This window comes from Lissotriton vulgaris, chromosome 10, assembly GCF_964263255.1.
Source record: "Lissotriton vulgaris chromosome 10, aLisVul1.2, whole genome shotgun sequence".
Taxonomy (NCBI): domain Eukaryota; kingdom Metazoa; phylum Chordata; class Amphibia; order Caudata; family Salamandridae; genus Lissotriton; species Lissotriton vulgaris.
Window position 1 is genome coordinate 825,860,330 of NC_141698.1, and position 19,331 is coordinate 825,879,660.

Consider the following 19,331-nt stretch of genomic DNA (forward strand, 5'->3'; position numbering starts at 1 on the left):
ACATACATATATAAACATATATCATCTGTATATCTATATAAATACAAACATAAATGCATGCATACATATACTTATATGCATTTTAGGGTTGTTAGGGCGTTTTCGTGTGTATTATGTTGCTTTTTTAGGGCTTTTGGGTCAATTAAGTAGGGTTCCCGGAGCCTAGGGCTGAGGGGCCGGTTCAGTTTCGTGCGTATTGGTGTTGGCAAGGTTTTGAGGGATTTTGGCGGTTTTTGGTCGAGATTTGGCCGTTATATGGCTTTTTTTGTGTTTGCGGGGGGCGCATATTCGGGTTGAAATTCGTCCCCGTTCCAGTGGATGGATTGGGCTGAATTTTGGTGAGATGTTAGGGAATCGCTGGAACTAGTGTCCAGCCAAGTTTGAAGCGGATCGGAGCAGTGGAAGTGCTTTAAAGAGCAATGTTTGTGCGGTGTAGCGAATTGTCATGTTATTCAATGGGAGTTTTTGGTGCGCATGGAGAAGGTGAATTTGGGGTGTTCCAGTTGCGCTAGAGGGACGGGGCTTGGGTGAGCTGTAGGGAGAGTGGATCGGCAGGTGTGCCGAATTTTTGGGATTTGTTGGCCGAAGGGAAGGGTGTGCTTGGGCAAAGTCGATTTGGTGAAAACGGTGCGTTATTTACATGAAAGTTGAAAAAACACTAATAAAAGCAAAGCTAAAAAGCCACCTCATTACAAACAGAATGGCTTTAACTTAAACGAGGGCGAGATCTATTGCATTTTCAATGCTTGTTTACTTTGGTTCCATCAAGAAGGCATTCAGATGTGTCACACATTTGCCATAAATTCTGAATGTTAGCACTCTAGTTGCACATTAGATCACTGTAGTAAAGCTACTGCTCACCAGGGACGTCTGCTGCTGGTATTCAAAGTGCATGTTTCAGTCTGCATGTCAGCATTTTTTTAATGAAATAGAAGAGGATTTGAGAAGTCACTCAAAATGATCCCTAATTTTTCTTTCTGAAGCACTAATCATACTTTCTATGGCAAAATTAACCCCCTCATGTTGTTCCTTTTTAAATTGAGTGTTTTCAGACTTACCACTTCATTCCAATCAAGATGGCTTCTGGTGTGCCATACTTTTGTCATAAGTAAGACTGTTAGCGCTCTAGTTGTTCTTTAGAACACTCTGGGACATTCTGTCATTGGGCTATACTTGGGGTACATCTGGGTGATATTTGGGCTACATTTAGGCTCTTTTGTCTCTGGTGGCCATCTTGCGAGACTATGTCAGAATTTTTTAATGAAATTGAAGAGGGTTTGAGAAGTCACTCAAAATGTGCCCTATTTTTCTTTCTGCAGCACTAATCATAATTCATATGGCAAAATATACCCCCTCATTTTGTTCCTTTTTAAATTAAATGTTTTAAGAGTTACCACTTTATTCCAATCAAGATGGCTTCAGGTGTGCCATACCTTTGTAATAAGTAGGACTGTTAGCGCTCTAGTTGTTCTTTAGAACACTCTGGGACATTCTGTCATTGGGCTATACTTGGGCTACATCTGGGTGATATTTGGGCTACATTTGGGCTCTTTTGTCTCTGGTGGCCATTTTGGGAGACTGCATGTCAGAATTTTTTAATGAAATAGAAGAGGATTTGAAAAGTCACTCAAAATGTGCCCTAATTTTTCTTTCTGCAGCACTAATAATACCTTCTATTGCATAATATACCCCCTCATTTTGTTCCTTTTTAAATTAAATGTCTTAAGAGTTACCACTTTATTCCCATCACGATGGCTCCAGGTGTGCTATACCTTTGTAATAAGTAGGACTGTTAGCGCTCTAGTTGTTCTTTAGAACACTCTGGGACATTCTGTCATTGGGCTATACTTGGGCTACATCTGGGTGATATTTGGGCTACATTTGGGCTCTTTTGTCTCTGGTGGCCATTTTGGGAGACTGCATGTCAGAATGTTTTAATGAAATAGAAAAGGATTTGAGAAGTCACTCAAAATGTGCCCTAATTTTTCATTCTGCAGCACTAATCATACTTTCTATGGCAACATATACCCCCTCATGTTTCTTTTTAAATTAAATGTTTTAAGAGTTACCACTTTATTCCAATCAAGATGGCTTCAGGTGTGCCATACCTTTGTAATAAGTAGGACTGTTAGCGCTCTAGTTGTTCTTTAGAACACTCTGGGACATTCTGTCATTGGGCTATACTTGGGCTACATCTGGGTGATATTTGGGCTACATTTGGGCTCTTTTGTCTCTGGTGGCCATTTTGGGAGACTGCATGTCAGAATGTTTTAATGAAATAGAAAAGGATTTGAGAAGTCACTCAAAATGTGCCCTAATTTTTCATTCTGCAGCACTAATCATACTTTCTATGGCAAAATATACCCCCTCATGTTGTTTCTTTTTAAATTAAATGTTTTAAGAGTTACCACTTTATTCCAATCAAGATGGCTTCAGGTGTGCCATACCTTTGTAATAAGTAGGACTGTTAGCGCTCTAGTTGTTCTTTAGAACACTCTAGGAGGCTGCAGTAGAACACAAAGGAATCAACTGACAGTCTCTGTCCTTGTTGGATGTACATGTTTTACTGAGAATGTCAGACTTCATTTTCACATGACTGAGAAAGATAATGTGAATTTACAGAAAATATGCTTTCAGTTTAGCTTATAGATCCCCTTCCAAACCACTGTGGGAAAATCATGAGATATTAGTTTTCTTTCAAACAATATTCATGATATCACAGCAGAAGGTTTTTTCACATGGTAAAATCACCTTAGAACCCACCACAATTCCTAAAACGAGTATGGTACCATCAACAAATGATTTATAATGTAACTAAAGTCCTAAAACCCTCTATTAACTACAATGCTTTTTAATGAGGTGCTATCATGTATATTGGTCCCAAGATGGCTGCCAACACTTCTTGGATGAAGTGCTGACAGCCAATCAGATCAGATGTGTGGTTAGGCTCCGCCCAGATATATATATTTTTTTGAACCTAAATTACTCAAAATCCACTGGAGCACATATATTGAGACCTAGCAAAGGCACATCAGGCTAACAGTCCCTACAATTTTGCCAAGTTTCGTGCAAATCCATTCAGCCGTTCGAGCTAAAAGTGAGGCCAACCGCCCTATGGAAATTAACATGGGAAAAATGCGTTTTGGGACCCCCCTTTTTTCTCGGCCCCCCCTTGATGAAACCCCCCCAAATTGTCAGGGGCTGCTCAGAAACAAAATGTTCCATTTTCCTGAAAATTTCAGCCAATTCCATCCACAAACGCCAAAGTTATTAGACATAGAATTTTCAAAAATCCCATAGAGAAAAAATCCTAACTATATATACCTACTGGCGACCGCCAGTAGGTAATACACACACATACATATATATAAATGCATATGCATATATATATGCATATATATATGTGTATATATGTGCGTGTAGAGAGATGTAGAGAGGTAGAGGTAGAGACTAGTAGAGAGAGGTAGAGAGTAGAGAGTGAGTAATAGAGAGTAGAGAGTGAGTAGTAGAGAGTAGTAGAGAGCAGTAGAGAGAGTAGCAGAGAGTGAGTAGTAGAGAGGTAGAGGTAGAGAGGTGGAGACTAGTAAAGAGAGGTAGAGAGGTAGAAAGTAGAGAGTGAGTAATAGAGAGTAGAGAGTGAGTAATAGAGAGTAGTAGAGAGTAAGTAGTAGAGTGAGTAGTAGAGAGCAGTTTAGAGTGAGTAGTAGAGTGTAGTAAAGAGAGAGTAGTAGAGAGTAGCAGCGAGTGGGTAGTAGAGAGTAGTAGAGAGTGAGTAGTAGAGTGTGAGTAGCAGAGAGAGAATAGTAGAGAGTAGTAGAGAGTGAGTAGTAGAGTGTGAGTAGCAGAGAGAGAATAGTAGAGAGTAGTAGAGAGTGAGTAGTAGAGAGTAGTAGAGATAGAGTAGTAGAGAGTGAGTAGTAGAGAGTAGTAGAGAGTGAGTAGTAGAGTGAGTAGTAGAGAGTGAGTAGTAGAGAGTAGTAGAGAGAGAGTAGTAGAGAGTGAGTAGTAGAGAGTAATAGAGAGAGAGTAGTAGAGAGTGAGTAGTAGAGAGTAGTAGAGAGTGAGCAGTAAAGAGTGAGTAGTAGAGAGAGAGTAGTAGAGAGTGAGTAGTAGAAAGAAGAGAGTAGTAGAGAATGAGTAGTAGAGAGTAGTAGATAGTGAGTAGTAGGGAGTGAGTAGTAGAGCGAGAGTAGTAGAGAGTACTAGAGTAGTAGAGAATGAGTAGTAGAGAGTGAGTATTAGAGAGTAGTAGAGTAGTAGAGAGTGAGTAGTAGAGAGAAGTGGAGAATATTCCAAAGTTTGGCACAGCACCACTTGCACAACAAGTCCAATCGAATCATATCACTTAGAGTCCTTATTGAAGCGCTTAATCTTGGTGTATATTCAAATGCTTTTATTTACCTTAAGTTTATGTACCACAGCCAGCCGACGCGTTTCGCTCTGTACAACAGAACTTCTTCAGGGCGTTCTTATTTCTTTCAAGTTATGTTGGTATCCTGGTGTCATATAACCAGATATTTCTTCCAAATGTTAGACGAGACGTAATTACACTCTTATTCAAAGTGACTAGGTATCAATTTTACCCACACAATTCTGGCAGACTTGAGTAATTTATAGCATCCTCAAAGTCAGTCTTTCAAAAATTCTAAAGTATAGGACATGATAATCCAAATCCAAATGTTTCTCAAGAAAATTAATTTTCACTCGTTTGGAATATCGGCGTTTGGGCACGTATGACACACGGACACGGTTTATGACTTTTCTTGAGAAACATTTGGATTTGGATTATCATGTCCTATACTTTGGAATTTTTGAAAGACTGACTTTGAGGATGCTATAAATTACTCAAGTCCATGGATGCTGCTGGGAACGCCCCTAGCAACACCCATGGCACACCCCTTTAACGCAGGACACTGCGTTAAAGGGACTGATATTTATCAGGAAGGATTACGCCACAAAAAGTAGCTTAGTCCTGCCTGATAAATATCACTCAGTCTTCTGCGCCACTGGAACGTCACAAAAAGTGCATCATTTATGACATGGCCAGTGACATCACTGATGGCATCACTGATGACATTTCAAATTACATCACTGATGACATCATCTATGTGACAATCAAATACACCTCATCACACACTAGTATAATCTTTCATCACTCACTGTAAAATAGAAAGTGCCATATTTGAAACCATTGACACACCAATAGAAATTTCTAAACACCCACTCAGTTATTCATAGAACTATACACACATCTAATCACTTACCTATAGATTCAGTGTTAAATGCAGTGAATAATCACTATTACAAGTATACAGTTATCCATATAGTGACTCATACAATCACTAAGTCTTAGGCACACTTAATTAGATATAACTATCACATACACTGCCTTTTTTTCAAGTTTAATGGAGATGTACCATCGAGAGAAATATTTCATCACCACCACACCCATAAACATATACACTCACGGAAACAACTGTTATAACATGTAGTCTTAACCTCATATACCTACTGAATGAACTATTCACACATTTTTTGGCAATCACACACCCCCACCAAACCACATAGACATTCATTTACCCATATAAATACTCAGTTAGGAAACCAATAACAAATATAGTCTTTAACATAACAATTAAGACAAAGCGATACAGACTTTCACACAGTTTAGTAACTACACATTATAGATAGTGAGACTCTACAAATTAGTCAAGGAAACAATCAATGACACTGTTACTAAATCCACCATCCACACATTTATATTTATATATCCACTCATTCTTCAATGCAAAGTAGAGTATTTATAATACATATTTAAATATCAAAGCAAACCACATTCACTTGATGATGTCATCAGTGATGTCATCAGTGATGTCACTGACCATGTCATGAATGATGTAATATGTGACATCATCAGCAGTGGATTGCGGGCGCGCAAGTTATAGTGAGTACAACTAACTATAATGGGGGAAGTTCAATGATTTTGTATGAGTAGAATGTCCAGCTAACTATAATATATATATTCCACCCTGCTACCTAGCACCACTGAAATTGATCTGAGTACAGCAGATGAGAATAGTTCCCCAAGACTAATCACTACATACAGCAGACAGGAGCGCAAAATACGTAACATCATGAAAAGGAATTGGCCCATTGTTCTCACAGACCCCATTCTCAAAACCACGTTATTAGAACATCCGAGCGTGACGTTCAGAAAGTCTAGAAACTTAGGGAATCTCCTATCCAAAGAGATTTCCACTGGGTCCACCAGTATAAAAACATGGATGCCCTCGAGTAATGGATTTCGTAAATGTGCCACATGTAGGGCATGTAACTTTGGAGCCAACACTGCCACTTACAACACCCCGTTTAAAAATAAGGTACAAACTATCAGAGGGAAATACGACTGCCGCACTGAGTACGCTATTTATGTTCTTACATGTAGCTGCGGCTTACGTTATGTTGGCAGTACAAAAAATCCCGTATATATGCGCATCCTACAACACATTCGTGCCATCATCCACACTGACCCGGCATATCCGGTAGCCCGGCATTTCCAAGTAAGCCACAATAAAAACGTGAATTGTCTCACTTACTTTGTAATTGATCAGGCACCGATACCCAAACGGGGTGGGGATAGAGATAAAGCCTTGAGGCAGTTAGAGACGAGATATATTCTTAATCTCGATTCCAAGCATCCTAATGGCCTCAATGACAGGGAGGACATGCACACCTTCCTGCTGTAACGATTATGGTTTTCTGTACCCCATCGACCTACATAGTGGGTTATGTCACTTAGGCCCTTTACATCGCCAGTTGCCTAGAATACTATAGCACGTAATGCAATTAAATTTGTTTAAATCCTTGAGCGATGCTTTCTGAACCTATAATTATATATCTCTCCCAAGTATCACTATGTTTTTAAACCTTTGATATTATCTTGGTTGCACTTATTTCACTCAGCACTTTACATAATAGGAATTTGACTTTGCACATATCTGGTTATCTATTGCTTTAGTAACCAGTAGTTTGAGGGTAGAGATGCTACCCTTATTGTAACAAGTTAGCACTTGCACTTTATCAATAGTATTCATCTCTTACTAGTTGCAGGACCTTTAGGCGTGCCAACTTTTGGAGAACCAACACATGTATTTGACTATATAACAACCATGTTATAGCCAGTTATAATATGAATTGCCATTTTTGCACAATCATTTTAACATAATATTTATTTATGTAAATTACCATTTGACTATTTTAATCATTGGAGGTATATTTTCTTACTATTTTAACATATTTATATGTTATTTATTTGATTGCAATTGGCCTTATTAACTGGATCACTAATTATTAAACATGATAGTTGTATTATATGGTTCTAAAATTATGTTGTTAGTTAAGGATGGGCAGACGCCAATACGCATTTATGCGGTCATTTTTTCGTTGCAACCTTAACTGCATTGAATGAATTTCTATTTTTTGTGTGCAATATACAATGTGCTGCTATGCTTTTATTTATCTGGGCAAAGTTGCAATTCCTTGTGTACATTCAAAACACTTAACACGCTAGAAAAGTCTGTTTTCTATGTCGTTTATCACTAGAACACGTGGTGTGATTAGAGAAAGAGAGAAAAAAATGAGTGTGTGCACTATTTAAGGTGATACAATCTGCATTTCCGTTATGTGATCAAGGGCAGTCCCTGCCCGAAACGCGTCATGCCTACCTGAACTGCTGTTGAAAATGGATAATAAAAGTTCGCTGTGACACTTTGCCAAATCGTGTGGTGGTCCATCACTTCTGTGGTCAAAACTGGGAACAGAATTTTGCTCCATATATATATATATATATATATATATATATATATATATATATATATATATATATATATATATATATATATATATGCAGAACAGATCACTCCAACGAAGAGACCAGAGGACACAACAAGGGAATTCAAACAGCGACCATTTATTCACAAATGCAAGGCATAATGCATTTCGGCTCCTTCCTTCTTCGGATGCCTTCTTGCACTGGATGATACAAACTCCCTCCTTTATTCAGTCGCAGCACTCCCATTGGCGGGAGTATAGCAAGCTCCGCTTGTTAATTACTTGCAGCTGCAGTCCGATGTAGATGACTGCAAATCCCAGCTTGCATTTCCTCGGTGGATGCCGGATGCGGAGCTCTGTTATGCTTCAATGCATGCTGATGTGCCTGGAAAAGGAGTGAGGGGGCTAAATGATGCCAAGAGTGTCCCAAATTAATTGTGTTAATGGCCGCCTCGAGTCCCCAACGCCTCAGCCCCAGTTCCAGGGATCCAATCGGGCCGTGACACCAAGATGCCGTGATCTAGTGTCCCCGTGCAGTCACAGGCTGCTAAGTAGCAGCGGCCATATATTAGTCCTTTTCCCTGAGGCTAGCCCGCAAAAAATCCAATACCTTGGAAAGTTTAAAGCCAAGATGCCAATATTTTCGCAGGCCTCTTGCAAGACGGGTCCTCTTATACGCGCTATTGGCAAGCGCGTGGAAATGTGCAGAACAGATCACTCCAACGAAGAGACCAGAGGACACAACAGGGGAATTCAAACAGCGACCATTTATTTACAAATGCAAGGCATAATGCATTTCGGCTCCTGCCTTCTTCGGATGCCTTCTTGCACTGGATGACACAAACTCCCTCCTTTATTCAGTCGTGGCACTCCCATTGGCGGGAGTATAGCAAGCTCCGCTTGTTAATAACTTGCAGCTGCAGTCCGATGTAGATGACTGCAAATCCCAGCTTGCATTTCCTCGGTGGATGCCGGATGCGGAGCTCTGTTATGCTTCAATGCATGCTGATGTGCCTGGAAAAGGACTGAGGGGGCTAAATGATGCCAGGAGTGTCCCAAATTAATTGTGTTCATGGCCGCCTCGAGTCCCCAACGCCTCAGCCCCAGTTCCAGGGATCCAATCGGGCCGTGACACCAAGATGCCGTGATCTAGAGTCCCCGTGCAGTCACAGGCTGCTAAGTAGCAGCGGCCATATATTAGTCCTTTTCCCTGAGGCTAGCCCGCAAAAAATCCAATACCTTGGAAAGTTTAAAGCCACAATGCCAATATTGTCGCAGGCCTCTTGCAAGACGGGTCCTCTTATACACGCTATTGGCAAGCGCGTGGAAATGTGCAGAACAGATCACTCCAACGAAGAGACCAGAGGACACAACAGGGGAATTCAAACAGTGACCATTTATTCACAAATGCAAGGCATAATGCATTTCGGCTCCTGCCTTCTTCGGATGCCTTCTTGCACTGGTAGACACAAACTCCCTCCTTTATTCAGTCGCGGCACTCCCATTGGCGGGAGTATAGCAAGCTCCGCTTGTTAATTACTTGCAGCTGCAGTCCGATGTAGATGACTGCAAATCCCAGCTTGCATTTCCTCGGTGGATGCCGGATGCGGAGCTCTGTTATGCTTCAATGCATGCTGATGTGCCTGGAAAAGGAGTGAGGGGGCTAAATGATGCCAGGAGTGTCCCAAATTAATTGTGTTCATGGCCGCCTCGAGTCCCCAACGCCTCAGCCCCAGTTCCAGGGATCCAATCGGGCCGTGACACCAAGATGCCGTGATCTAGAGTCCCCGTGCAGTCACAGGCTGCTAAGTAGCAGCGGCCATATATTAGTCCTTTTCCCTGAGGCTAGCCCGCAAAAAATCCAATACCTTGGAAAGTTTAAAGCCACAATGCCAATATTGTCGCAGGCCTCTTGCAAGACGGGTCCTCTTATACACGCTATTGGCAAGCGCGTGGAAATGTGCAGAACAGATCACTCCAACGAAGAGACCAGAGGACACAACAGGGGAATTCAAACAGTGACCATTTATTCACAAATGCAAGGCATAATGCATTTCGGCTCCTGCCTTCTTCGGATGCCTTCTTGCACTGGTAGACACAAACTCCCTCCTTTATTCAGTCGCGGCACTCCCATTGGCGGGAGTATAGCAAGCTCCGCTTGTTAATTACTTGCAGCTGCAGTCCGATGTAGATGACTGCAAATCCCAGCTTGTATTTCCTCGGTGGATGCCGGATGCGGAGCTCTGTTATGCTTCAATGCATGCTGATGTGCCTGGAAAAGGAGTGAGGGGGCTAAATGATACCAAGAGTGTCCCAAATTAATTGTGTTCATGGCCGCCTCGAGTCCCCAACGCCTCAGCCCTAGTTCCAGGGATCCAATCGGGCCGTGACACCAAGATGCCGTGATCTAGTGTCCCCGTGCAGTCACAGGCTGCTAAGTAGCAGCGGCCATATATTAGTCCTTTTCCCTGAGGCTAGCCCACAAAAAATCCAATACCTTGGAAAGTTTAAAGCCACAATGCCAATATTTTCGCAGGCCTCTTGCAAGATGGGTCCTCTTATACGCGCTATTGGCAAGCGCGTGGAAATGTGCAGAACAGATCACTCCAACGAAGAGACCAGAGGACACAACAGGGGAATTCAAACATCGACCATTTATTCACAAATGCAAGGCATAATGCATTTCGGCTCCTGCCTTCTTCGGATGCCTTCTTGCACTGGATGACACAAACTCCCTCCTTTATTCAGTCGCGGCACTCCCATTGGCGGGAGTATAGCAAGCTCCGCTTGTTAATTACTTGCAGCTGCAGTCCGATGTAGATGACTGCAAATCCCAGCTTGCATTTCCTCAGTGGATGCCGGATGCGGAGCTCTGTTATGCTTCAATGCATGCGGATGTGCCTGGAAAAGGAGTGAGGGGGCTAAATGATGCCAAGAGTGTCCCAAATTAATTGTGTTCATGGCCGCCTCGAGTCCCCAACGCCTCAGCCCCAGTTCCAGGGATCCAATCGGGCCGTGACACCAAGATGCCGTGATCTAGTGTCCCCGTGCAGTCACAGGCTGCTAAGTAGCATATATATATATATATTCCTCACAAATGTTCCCGTAGCAGAGGGAACTCCGTCGGTTGGTGCTCGCGTTTGGAGACCGGGAGCGTGTCTCCTTCGTAATTTTATAAACAAAGGCAAGGACGCGGCACTCCTCTTGAACACGAATATTTATTTCAGGTATCTTAATAAAAACTCCTACGCGTTTCGAACTAACGTTCTTGGTCACGGCAGTGTTCTACAAGAGTCCCTTTTCACTTTCCACAATTTATACTATTCACTCAGTTAAACAAAATGAGGAATTGTGGGCCTTGTAGTTTTACATTAAACGTGTGTTTTTCAAAAAACAAAAGTACATTTGTGTGGGGGTTGCGTGTGGGTAATATTTCATATAAGAAATATTATAACATAAATTTTATGAAAAAAAATTATATGCTGGTAATTCAATTCAAAATTAAAGTCCATTTGGTGCTTTAACAATAAACACTTTACATCAGGGACCTTCATATAACGTTTTACGTTATGATTCGTTACACGGGCTGAGTGCCCTATGTCCCACACTGTTACCCCTTGATTTGAACGTTGTGGCCTTTACAATATTCCTTCACACAGGATTTATATCAAAGTCAATAATCAGTGTTTTTTAGAGATGTACATGCATCTCCTCGTCTGCGTTCAACCCTCTCGGCTGTCTTGTTTTGAACTTTATTATAAGTTTCGACTCCAAACGTCTCAATTTCAGAAGTCTGTCTCCCCCTCTTTCCTGGGTGGGGATGGATGCTAATCCCAAATATTTAATGTCTTCCCAAGTTTTGCCAGTGTGTGTTCTCAGATGTTTAGCCATGGCATAGGTGTTGTCATTGTTTTGTATTGCCCGAATATGTTCTAAAATTCTCTTCTTAAGAGGGCATTTGGTACTTCCAATGTATTCTTTTCCACATTGACACCTGAGCATGTATACAACAAAGGAGGATTCGCAAGTTATTTTTGTTTTGACTATGAAGTCTTTGCCTGAAGGGTCTGCTAGGGCCGTTGTGTTTTGTCCTATTCTGCATGCTTTGCACGTCTTACATTTGGTAAATCCAATATTTCTTTTTTGCAGCCAGTCTTTCTGTTTTGTCAATGAGAAATGGCTGTTTACCAAATGGTCTGAGAGATTAGGCGCTCTCCGATATGTTACTAAAGGGCCAGTTCCAATGTCACTGCCAATATCTGGATCTTTCATTAAGATATGCCAATATTTTGCAAGAATTTTTTGAATTTGTAACTTTCTTTGTTATATGTTGCAATCATTCTTGGTTTTTCTTCATATTCTGTTGTTTGTTTGTCTTTTTTAGGCTGTTCAGTTTCTTCTGAGTCAATAGTTAGTTTTTCCAGGTTTAGTGTTTCCAATCTTGTTTTACATTTGGCTTTGTCTTCCCCGATGGTTATATCTCGGTGTTTGTAACCTCTTTCAAGAAACCTGTTTCTTGTGTCGTCGAATTTTTTCTCCATTTCCTGTTCTGTTGAGCAATTTCTTCTCATGCGGAGAAATTCACTGTAAGCCAAATGTAAAACAAGATTGGAAACACTAAACCTGGAAAAACCAACTATTGACTCAGAAGAAACTGAACAGCCTAAAAAAGACAAACAAACAACAGAATATGAAGAAAAACCAAGAATGATTGCAACATATAACAAAGAAAGTTACAAAATTCAAAAAATTCTTGCAAAATATTGGCATATCTTAATGAAAGATCCAGATATTGGCAGTGACATTGGAACTGGCCCTTTAGTAACATATCGGAGAGCGCCTAATCTCTCAGACCATTTGGTAAACAGCCATTTTCTCATTGGCAAAACAGAAAGACTGGCTGCAAAAAAGAAATATTGGATTTACCAAATGTAAGACGTGCAAAGCATGCAGAACAGGACAAAACACAACGGCCCTAGCAGACCCTTCAGGCAAAGACTTCATAATCAAAACAAAAATAACTTGCGAATCCTCCTTTGTTGTATACATGCTCAGGTGTCAATGTGGAAAAGAATACATTGGAAGTACCAAATGCCCTCTTAAGAAGAGAATTTTAGAACATATTCGGGCAATACAAAACAATGACAACACCTATGCCATGGCTAAACATCTGAGAACACACACTGGCAAAACTTGGGAAGACATTAAATATTTGGGATTAGCATCCATCCCCACCCAGGAAAGAGGGGGAGACAGACTTCTAAAATTGAGACGTTTGGAGTCGAAACTTATAATAAAGTTCAAAACAAGACAGCCGAGAGGGTTGAACGCAGACGAGGAGATGCATGTACATCTCTAAAAAACACTGATTATTGACTTTGATATAAATCCTGTGTGAAGAAATATTGTAAAGGCCACAACGTTCAAATCAAGGGGTAACAGTGTGGGACATAGGGCACTCAGCCCGTGTAACGAATCATAACGTAAAACGTTATATGAAGGTCCCTGATGTAAAGTGTTTATTGTTAAAGCACCAAATGGACTTTAATTTTGAATTGAATTACCAGCATATAATTTTATTTAATAAAATTTATGTTATAATATTTCTTATATGAAATATTACCCACACGCAACCCCCACACAAATGTACTTTTGTTTTTTGAAAAACACACGTTTAATGTAAAACTACAAGGCCCACAATTCCTCATTTTGTTTAACTGAGTGAATAGTATAAATTGTGGAAAGTGAAAAGGGACTCTTGTAGAACACTGCCGTGACCAAGAACGTTAGTTCGAAACGTGTAGGAGTTTTTGCTAAGAGACCTGAAATAAATATTCGTGTTCAAGAGGAGTGCCGCGTCCTTGCCTTTGTTTATAAAAAAAAATATATATATATATATATATACCTGCGTGGACGTGCCCGGACCTTCGCGTGCGCGAGCTGCATGCTGATTGGCTGCCAATGTCTGTCAACACTCCAAAACAGAAATTGTTGGCAGCCATCTTGTGCCTCGGTAGACTGAGGCAGAAGAAAGCAGAAAAACAAACGTATAGAACTCAAAAAGGGGGCAGGGTAGAAGCACCCTGTCCCCCTAGGCCTGCTCAGGGGGTCCCACTAGGACCCCCCAAGGCAAAGAAAAAAAATTGCGGGGTGCGCGTATCGTGCGCGCACGTGTCCCCGTACGTATACGTACGGTACGCGGACGGTGCACGTACCTTTCTGAGAAAGCTGCATGCTTATTGGCTGCCAACACTCCAAACCAGGAAGTGTTGGCAGCCATCTTGTGCTCATTAGACTGAGGCACAAGAAAGCAGAGAAACAGGCGTGTAGAACACAAAAAGGGGGCAGGATAAAAACACCCTGACCCCCTAGGCCTGTTAAGGTGGTCCCACAAAGACCCCCAAGGCCAAATTATTATTTTTGTTTAAACCCGGTATGTTTTTTAAATATTACCACCCAGGGGGACCAAATCGTGGGGGCATAGTGATAGAAAAGTGTGAGGGGTGCCCAATCCCCCACCACACTGCCCCAGGGACCGCCGCCCTCTGGTGCAAAGCAACACAGCCCCCTAGCGCATAATGGAGGCTCCTGGTGGGTTAGTTGGCCCTCAGGGACCTCCAGTATGCAAGGGGAATTAGTAACCCCTCTTCAAACATGCACGGGGGCTGTGTTGCAGAGAGGTGTAAAAAAGGGTGTGGCCTCATTACACCTCTCTGCAATGCAGCCCCCTGGCGCATACTGGAGGCTCCTGGTGGGCTAGTTGGCCCCCAGGGACCCTGAGTATGCAAGGGGATTAGTTCCCCCTCTGCAAACGTGCCAGGGGGCTGCGTTGCAGAGAGGTGTAACAAGGGGCATAGCCTCATTTCACCTCTGTGCAATGCAGCCCCTGGCGCATACTGGAGGTTCAAGGTGGGCTAGTTTGCCCCCAGGGGCCCCCAGTATGCAAGGGGAATTAGTTCCCCCTCTTCAAACATGCACGGGGCTGCGTTGCAGAGAGGTGTAAAAAAGGGTGTGGCCTCATTACACCTCTCTGCAATGCAGCCCCCTGGTGCATACTGCAGGTTCAATGTGGGTTAGTTGGCCCCCGGTGACCCCCAGTATGCAAGGGGAATTAGTTCCCCCTCTGGAAACACGCCCGGGGGCTGCATTGCAGAGAGGTGTAAAAAGGGGCGTGGCTTTATTACACCTCTATGCAATGCAGTCCCCTGGCGCATACTGGAGATTCCTGGTGGGCTTTCAGGTCTTATATAGTTAGGAATTAGCATTAAAAAAAACTTTGAAATTCACTGAAAAAACCATAGATTTCAGGCCTTATATAGTTAGGAAGTAGCATTTAAAAAACCTTTAAAGTTCACTCAAAAAACTATAAGTTTTAGGGGTGCTATAGTTAGCTGGACATTTCACTCATACAAAACCATTGAAATTGCTCCTATATAGTTAGTTGTACTAACTGTATGTGGAGCACCCGCAATCCACTGCTGATGATGTCACATATTACATCATTCATGACATGGTCAGTGACATCACTGATGACATCTCAAATGACATCACTGATGACATCATCCACGTGACAATCACATACACCTTTTCATACACTAGTAAAATCTTTCATCACTCTTTGTAAAATACAGAGTATCATATTTGAATCCATTGTCACAGCAATACAAGTATCTAAAAACCCACTCAGTGATTCATAGATGTATACACACATCTAATCACTTACCTGTAGAGTCACTCATACATGCTGTCAATGAACAATAGAACACTATCAAAAATACTTCTACACCTATATCGACATTACACACCAGCACACATCCTATTCACATATGAAGTCATCCTACTCACTTATGCAAACAATGGATCATACTTACATATTTACTTAGCTACACACTTATACAAACACAACTTCATCTATTCATTTAGATAGTAAGTCATACTTAGTGAAATATTAAATCATTATTACAAGTATACAGTTATCCATACAGTCACTCACACAATCATTGAGTCTTATGTATACTTATTTATATACAACAACTGACACATACACTGCCTTTTATTTTTCTAGTTTGTTGGACATGTACCATTGAGAAATATATTTGCTCATCACCACACCCATAAAGATATTCACTGACCCAAACAACTGTTAGAACATGTACTTTTAACTTGATATATCTAGTGAATCAAGTATTCACACATCTTTGGGCAGTCACACACCCCCCACCGAACTACACACACATTCACTCTCCCATACAAATACTAAGTTAACTAATCAATAACTAATACAGACTTTCACATAGCTAGTAATTGTTGCAGCGCGGCAACTAAAATTCTTTATAAATGATGTCACAATTCACTATCACACTTACCAATCAATACCAGGCCCATGAAAACATAGAAAATGAGGTGAATAGATCAGTATGTTGTATGACTTTAAGCAATAAACTATCTACAATAAACAAGACCAGCTTGTCATTTTGAAAAGTTTATTTTTAAAATTCATAATTGAAAAATCTTTATTAACTCTCTTTATTAAAATCAAGCATTTCGTTTTATTAATTCAAGTCACATAATCATTGGCACAATGTAAGCTGTCAAGTTAAAATTGATCAAAATAATGAACTTAAGAAATCATAAACATTTTCTCTAAGTTATTTTTTTAACCTGAAAGAGAAACAAATAATGAACAGTTGAATGCTTACAAATAATCCCAAGGCAATCCGACAGCGCTTCGCCCCTCTGGAAAAGACAGTCCCAAACCCTTCAAGAGAGCCAATTTTATATCATTTTTTGCTCTCAAATCTAACTAAATGTAATATTTTAGAAAAGTTCAGCACTGTGATTGGATGATGGCTGTCAGGCCACCACAGCTACCAGTCCAGAGAATATGCGCGTCACCATGCCATTGTCCATAGAGTGACATCAGCTTCCGAGGTTTGCAACATAAAAGTTGCCAATCTGACTTCCACCAAAAGCTCGGCAGAATCATGCCTGTCACTTCCTCGGCCTTGTACAAGAACATCCAGAGCAGTCCATGAAAACAAGCTCCATTGTTAGAGCCTCTTTTTTTTAAAAAAGTCAGAGCCACAAGAAGTAAGTTCAATAAACTCTTGTATGGGAAGATTCCAAACGTGTACACTTGGCTCCAGCTTCTGCTCAGTTCAGGCCGACCAACTTTTCTCCAAAAGCAAAGACTAGGCCTCATCTCACTCTTGAGCTAATATTTAAACAAACACAAAAAGAGTGATTAATTCAGGTAAAGCAAACCCTTCTGTACCACCCAATCCCTTATTAATTATTAATTAACCCACTAATAAAAAGACATTTATCAAAAGCAAACATTTAAAGCAGCACATAAAATATCTACCATTCTTCATGTAATCCAGCTTTACGTTTCTGAAAGAATAAAAAGATAATTAAATGATACACAGACAGACAAACACAACATAGGACATACATGTAAGCACATATAAAAAGCACATGCCATGAATTATCAGCTGCATAATAATAGTGACAAAGACAATAGGACAGACATAACAAACAGGACAATATTAATAATGTGTTACAAAAACAGACTTGCAAATGCAACAAGAGCGCATGTAATTAGTTTCCCGCGTGTATATGTGTGGTGCAAACTTAATCTAGGTTGTGTTAATTAAACAAATCATGCAACAGCTCATTAATTGCTTTAGTTCATGTTATGGGGAATTGAATCCACAAGTCAGAATAAAATATTTTCTGAAGCCCGCTTCATCAACTGACATCAGCTTCCGAGGTTTGCAACATAAAAGTTGCCAATCTGACTTCCACCAAAAGCTCGGCAGAATCATGCCTGTCACTTCCTCGGCCTTGTACAAGAACATCCAGAGCAGTCCATGAAAACAAGCTCCATTGTTAGAGCCTCTTTTTTTTTAAAAGTCAGAGCCACAAGAAGTAAGTTCAATAAACTCTTGTATGGAAAGATTCCAAATGTGTACACTTGGCTCCAGCTTCTGCTCAGTTCAGGCCGACCAACTTTTCTCCAAAAGCAAAGACTAGGCTTCATCTCACTCTTGAGCTAATATTTAAACAAACACAAAAAGAGTGATTAATTCAGGTAAAGCAAACCCTTCTGTACCACCCAATCCCTTATTAATTATTAATTAACCCCACTAATAAAAAGACATTTAGCAAAAGCAAACATTTAAAGCAGCACATAAAATATCTACCAATCTTCATGTAATCCAGCTTTATGTTTCTGAAAGAATAAAAAGATAATTAAATGATACACAGACCAACAAACACAACATAGGACATACATGTAAGCACATATAAAAAGCACATGCCATGAATGATCAGCTGCATATTAATAGTGACAAAGACAATAGGACAGACATAACAAACAGGACAATATTAATAATTTGTTACAAAAACAGACTTGCAAATGCAACAAGAGCACATGTAATTAGTTTCCCGCGTGTATATGTGTGGTGCAAACTTAATCTAGGTTGTGTTAATTAAACAAATCATGCAACAGCTCATTAATTGCTTTAGTTCATGTTATGGGGAATTGAATCCACAAGTCAGAATAAAATATTTTCTGAAGCCCACTTCATCAACTCCCTCATCTGGTGATTTTAAAATCACCAAACAACACTCAAAAAAATGTGGAAAATTTTTACCCATTTTAGAGACAACACACACTGAATTCTCTCGATATTAGTTTCCCTAAACCCCTGTTTCAGCTGTCTGATTATCTCTATCAAACTGAACCCTTCGCATTTCTTCTAATTCATATTCCTTTTCTTGTTCCTTTCTGAGTTTATAAATCCTTCTCTTTTCATTCTGATGCTTCCTCCTCTTGTGGATCAAACAACTAATTTTTAGCTGCATTATCACTATAATAATGACAATTACTGGATAGAGCACTTTGCCCAAAATTGATCTGCCAAGTTCTGAAAACCAATCTTTAATAACCTCCATTCTCTTCCCAATTTTCTCAGTAAAAGTCTCTTCCTCCATGGGTTCTATTTCTTCATGGAAATGTGTAATATTCTTAACAAGTAACTCTATATCTGACTTTTGTCAGGTATATAAGTACAGCAATGTTGGACATGCAAGACCCCACAGACTCCACCCTCTTTTGCAAGCAGAATGTCTAGAGCAAGACGATTCTGCATAACCATACTTCTGGTAGCAACAAGTTCTGTGCTAACCAATTGGAATCCACTTGCAGTATCAGTTGACAACCTATCTACAATTGTGGAAACTTTTCTAATTTTAATTGAATTCATTGTAATCCCCACCATAGGAATAACAGCACCAAAATGTCTCCCAGGATTTCGGTAAAACTTTCTCTTTTGTACCTATTCTGATTCAAGTGTTCACCAAATTCAAAGGTACCCTTTTCATTTCTGTCAACATGAAATATTTTTGGAAAGACCAGGCCAAGATAACATGTCCCGTACCAGTGGTCCGGGAGGCTAAAATATGCTTTATTACCACAAATAAAATAAATTCCAGGG